Raw genomic sequence first — 6,400 nt, forward strand, 5'->3', positions numbered from 1 at the left:
CATGTCAGCCTTTGAGAAGGCTTCATCTTCATGTTATAAAAATAAAGATTTTTAATGGAAACACATTTGTTTCAGTTTGTTTTGTTGGTGTGCACTGTTTTAGCAGTGTGGTTTAGGATAGAGAGAGTTGTCCTGGCAAAGTGAAGGGAGTTGTAAATATCTCCTAGAAGCAGCTGGATGATATGGAGGAGGTTAGAGTACTGGGCCTGGATTCAGGAGGGCTAGTTTTAAAAATTCAGCTTTAGACACACTTAATAACTATGTGACTCTGGACAAGTCATTTAATTGCTGTTTGCCTTAGTTTCCTAAATTCTAAAATAAGGAAAATAACAAAACCTTCCTTACCAGTTTAATGTGAGGATAAAATAAGATAATATTGTAAAGTGTTTAGCCACTTTATTCTCTTCCCTTATACTTCCTTAAAATTTTTCTTTTTTTTCTACAGTATTATTTTGCTTTGCCAAAGTTCCCTTCTACTCTTACCCAAATCTGTCTTTGTCATGGAGGTGCCAGTACAACTGACTAAAGAAATCTTTCAAATGTCAAAATATTGATTGTTTAATTTTACTAAAAACTAATGCTCAAAACATTGGTAACCATGTGTTCCTGCCTCAAACTTTTCAGTTTGTAGGCAATGGAAAAAATAGAAGGATATTACTTAAAGGTATTGATTTTTTAAAGTAATGGGTTGAGAATGATTTTAGTTATGCTTATAAGAAAACCAGAATTCCAAATTCTATTTCTTTTAAAGTAGATAATGAAGAATAGTGTCCTTCAACACACTACTATAATTCAGAACTGCCAACAGAAACTCAGTATAAGGTATTGAAAATAAGCACTAGACTTGGATCATAATATCTGAGTTCAAATCCATATTTTCCCTCCTACTGACTTTGTAACTGTTAAGTCACAGAATGGAAGGGTTAGAAGGCCCTTAGTGGAAATCTAAACCATATTCAAAATGTATTCCTCATTATAATATGCTTGAGAATTGATCATATAACTTTAAGACCCCCTAAGGAGAAAGAATCTATGATCTCTTGGACTAACCCATTCTTCTGGAGAGTTTCAGTTCTTAGGAAGTTTTTCCTGACATAAAGCCTAAATTTGTCTCATCGTAGTTTTAAAAAATAAAATTTTGTTGATATTTTTTTTGAAATATCACCAGAATTTTGTTGATAACTCTCTCTTTACTCTCACAGAGAGCCATCCCATATAATAACTAATATTATTTAAAAGCAAAAGAAATAAAAGAGGAAAAAGTTTCAAAAATCTAAAAACTTCCAAAAACATATGTAGTGTATCATACCCATTGACTTCCTAACTTTGCAAATAAAGGATTGGGAGTGTCTTCTCCTGTCTCTTCCTTGGGGCTTCGTAATTCTTTGTATTTTTGCAACATTCTGTAGTTCTTTTCATTTACATTATTGTAGTCATTGCATATAACAATTTCTTAGCTCCACTTTCTTCACTCTTTATCAGTTCATATAAATCTTTCTGTGACTCTTTGTCTTTTCTATATTCTTTGATTCTTAGAGAACAATAATCTCCTATTACACTTACCTATCAGAATTATTTATCCATTGCTCAGGCAATGGATATCTACTTTGTTTTTAATTCTTTGTTACCACGAAAAAGTACCATTCTAAGTATATATGAAAAAACTTTTGTTGTGTCAGTGGCCTTCTTGGGATGCAAACCTAGTAAATCAATCTCTAGGTCAAATGATATGGGCAATTTAGTCACTTAGTTTATATATTCAAAATGACTTTCCAAAATATTTGTACTGAATCACAGTTCCACCAACAATGCATAAGTTGTGCCTGGCTTCTCACAACTCCTACAATATTGACTCTTCTCATTGTTTGTAATCTTTGCCTCTCTTTGCCATTTCTACCCTATGTTACTGCTCCTACTCACTGCACAAAACAAAACATATCTAATCACTATTCTTCACGACAATGTTTCTAATTTGAATAGTTATTTCTTCAACCAATCACAAAAAGTTTTCTTTTATAGGCTTAAAACCTCAGTTTCTTCAAGCAATTTTTTTTGGGTCATACTATTGAGGCCCTTCATCATTCTGGTTGCCTACTTTTTGTATGATCTCCATCTTATCATTGTTCTTTAAACTGTGGTACCTAAATTTGGATACAATATTCCAGATTTAGTTTAAATAAGGGAGAGTATAGTGAAATTGTTACCTCCCTATTCCTGGATATAACCTCTCAAAATGTAGCCTGAGTTCGTATTAGCTTTTTTGGCTACCATATCACATTATTGTCTCCTATTGACTTATACTACACTAAAACCCTCAGGTCTTCTTCACATGAAATGATATCTTGACATACTTCTCCAATCGTGTACTTGTGGAGCTGATATTTTAAAAAATATCTTATTTTCATCTTATTAGATTTAACTTAATACTCTAGGTTATCAAGATCTTTTTAAGATACTGATTATTCCCAAATATGCTAGCTATACTTTCTAAATGCATTTCATCTGAAAAAATATGCCATTGATGTCTTCATCCAAAGTATTGATAATAATGTTAAGCAGCATAGAGCCAAGCCCATATCCATGGGGGTACTCTCCACTGGAGACTTTCTGCCACTTAACATCTGTGCATCCCAGTTTTCTCATATGTAGAATCAGGTTAATGATACTTATACAACCTACTTCAGAGATTTGCCATAAGGAAAATGTTTTAAAGGACCACATAAAGGATTTTATCATTAACAAAGAAAAAAATAATTTGCCCTATTTTCCCTTTCTATTCTTTTCAGGTTTAAAATAAAACTCCTTTCTCCTTATTCCAACAAATACATACAGAGTCTCTATTTTATACTCCTTGGTGAGAGGTATATATTTTTAAAAATTTTTATTTCAAAAAACATTTGTGATCAGTTTTATTTGCTATAATGCCAACTTTCCTTAAAAAGATAGTAAGCTAGAAAGAAAACTAAAGTTTAAAACATAATAATAACTAGCTAAAGAGTTTTGTAAATTAAGAAAATTAAAATTCAGGGTTACTTTATGTATAAAATGGATAAAGTGCTGCACCTGAAGTCAAGAAGAACTGAATTCAAATTTGACCTCAGATACTTTGTGGCTCTGAACAAGTCTCTTAATCTTTGTTTCAGTTTCTTCATTAGTAAAGTAGAAATAGTGCTTGTAGGGTTATTGTGAGCATAAAATGATCTATTTGTAAAATGTTTATAAAAAATTAAGTCTCTATATAAGTTCTATTATTGTTATTAATATTTATTATGATCAAAGGAAGATTATATTTATTATTGAGATCAAAGGAAGATTATACTCATTAAAAACTTAAGCAGAGAATTAGATTTTGACCTCAAAAAATACTACACATGCAATGGGAATAATTGATATTTTCTAATTTAACAGATTTGCTGCTGCATTGGTCAAATACTAACAACGATAAAGAATGGTGCAACTAGTATTTGAAATGATGTTTGCAATGCTACAGTGTCAATAGGGAGAAAACCTTTTCTCTTCACCCAACTGTTTGTTTTTGTGAACATATTTTTTTTTGTCTTCTATGGCAAAGTCATTCTTAGTGTTGAATATTGTCCAAATCTTTTCTGGAATTAATCCCTTCATTATATTTGAAACAGTTTTGCATGTTATATGAGGTAAATCTTTCATGTCTAAATAGATTACAAATTAGAATAAGTTCAAAAAAGAATCCTGCATCAACTTTTAGAAATTTCTCATCCCAGACAGGGATGTCATCTGATTGCTTCTCCCTGTTCTCATTATCCCCAGAAGGATAAGGAGGATCAACTTTGTGATGGCTGTAGTCCTGAATTTCAGTTTTCTATATTAATGCATTAACATTTGGTCAAGAAACTAGGTCATCATCCTCTTTATCATTTGTTCCCAAAATCTTCTAATATGGTCTTGATAGTTCCAGACTATTTTTCAATTTTGAAATCAACTGCAATAATCTCTTCATTATAGCTTTGCAAATTAATTGGTCATATGATTCTATATCTTTTCAACTCAAATTGCCATGCATGAGCTAAGGAGAAAGCTATGAGAAACAATAGACTCCATGGCAATACAAAGCATTAAATACACCACAAATATTTGTGCATTTTTAGGGTAACAGATGGATCCTATGATCTTGTGCAGTCAGATCTAACCATGTCTCTGATTTGTTCAAAAACCTTCTGGGAGTCACTAGTGCCTCTAAGGAAAAAGGCAAATTCCTTAGCTTTGCATTTATTGATGAATATGCATATGTAAAACTACTATTATGAACTAAAAACATACCAAATAAAATGTGAATTTCCATATATGTTTTGGAACAGAAAGAAATTGTGCAAGAATTCTATCTCTTTAATGTAGATTTTACTTTTCTTTTTAAATAAATATCAAATTAAGCATATACTTTTTAAGACAGCTTTACTTTGGTATGATTATTATCATCTTCCATAATTTTCTCTTTTCCCTATTTTGAACCCTATCCTTAGAGTATTCTTTAACCTATCTTCCAAACTTATTTCACATTACTCCTTGGCTTATTTTCCTTGAATTCAACATTTCATATTTCACTTCGTTGCTTTTTCACAGGTTTTTTATATGCCTGAAAAGTCCTTCTTTACATCCAGCTCTCACGATCCTTAACTTCTCTCAAAGTATTTTTCAAGTCTCAGGTGCTCATATTTACAGGAAGGCATTTTGAACTAAGTTTAAATTGCATTGGCCTAGCAGTTTCAAGTTTTTGTTCATATGTTTTATTTTGTTGTTGTTTAAATGAAACAGGCATTTGTGAAATATAAAATACAATTAAAACTACTTTAATAATTGATGAAAACATCAATTGATGTAAACATATGATACAAACATTTAAGAAGTACACAACCATTCCAGAGTTAGAATTTGAAGGAAGAGTCCTAACTGCAGTTTGAAGTCAGGAAAATATTTCTGAAAACCTCTCCACTCCTAGACCAATCCTTTTATTATTCAAACTTCCAGGCTGGCAAAGCAGTAGGTGAAGACTAGGGGCAAGGTCCCAGACTTGTAATAGTCCCATGAATCAGGTCAGACTCCCACTATATTCCATCCCTTCAAGAGAAGGTACCAAATAGTTTTCTGAGGGACTTTTTGCCATTAAAACAATTTGAAAATAATATCAATAACACTCTTTTAAATGACAGGGAAAATAATGTCAGGCGCAATTAATAAAAATCTAGAATAAAATAATTATAATAAAATAGCAACAGAAACATTAGTTTCAAAGAATGGATGAGATTTCTAACCTTGTCTCTAACCTGGAGCTATATTAAATGAATTAAAATAGAAAGAGGTGACAGTTCTCTTACATACAACCTATCTTGCAGCCAAATTGGTATGAAAAATCAACCAGTACCAGCAGCAGCGATTCACCTCCTGAGTAACTTGATCAAAGGGATAACACCAACAACTTTATTGTATACTCTTTATATACCTTTATTGAGAGCCTATCATCTTCTTACATGGCACTTTATTCACCTTCACCTTATCTAGGGACTCAAAATCACCCCTAAATAAACAATAATCCTCCTTTCCTACAGATGAATTCCCAGACATTTCACTTATAAAAAAGATAATTTTATTCTACTGTTGTCATCATAAATCAAAGACCCTTGGTTTAACTCCATCCACTTGGTTGTCCAAACATTGCTAGGAAGGAGATATCTGAGCCTTCTGAAAAGAAAAGAAATTAGTCAATTAAAAGGTACCGTATCAGAATTTGTAGTTACCTGAGTCTAGAAGTCCCAAGCAGTGTATCAATGTCAAGATATTAGATTCTGTAAGCAAGGGAGCAACTTCATACTTTATCTAGTGTACAGTTGGAAATGAACTTGGTGTGAATGAAACTACTTTGTTTGAACCTACTCTTTCCAGAGGCAAAGGTGGTACAGAGGATGCTGTGTCATTGGGATTACCCCCACCCCCTTTTTCTCATTGTTTTTTCTTCTCAGTATCTTATAATAATATTATTATAATATTAGTTGGTTTGGAGCATACATCATGGCATTGAAGATATTGAGGAGATGCTAACTGTCACTAATTAGATGATACTAGAGAGATAACTGACAAAATTCCATTGAGGATAACACTCTAGATGAGGCTAAAGTCAATATTAGAAAGAAACAATCGAGTCCTCAAGGATACTTAAGCCAAGAACCTGGGATGGGAAATACAGTCATACTCTGTCAGGGCACTAATGAGAGTGGAAATTGGGAAAAGGACTTTCAGAACTTCTAAAGGGTATGTGTTGCCTCTCTTTATGGTGTATTTGAGGACAAATATTCTTTTCAATTTACCTTTTTATATACCCAATACTTGGTCAAGTGCCTTGCATGTAATATGCACTTTCCTTTAATTA

At 32.3% G+C, this 6,400-nt stretch overlaps 1 pseudogene; it reads right to left on the reverse strand.

Moving 5' to 3' along the window:
• Positions 1–3,492: 3,492 nt before the first annotated feature.
• Positions 3,493–4,001, reverse strand: LOC123241491 (annotated as a pseudogene).
• Between the last annotated feature and the right edge of the window lie 2,399 nt (positions 4,002–6,400).

This window comes from Gracilinanus agilis, chromosome 3 (genome assembly GCF_016433145.1).
Source record: "Gracilinanus agilis isolate LMUSP501 chromosome 3, AgileGrace, whole genome shotgun sequence".
Classification (NCBI taxonomy): domain Eukaryota; kingdom Metazoa; phylum Chordata; class Mammalia; order Didelphimorphia; family Didelphidae; genus Gracilinanus; species Gracilinanus agilis.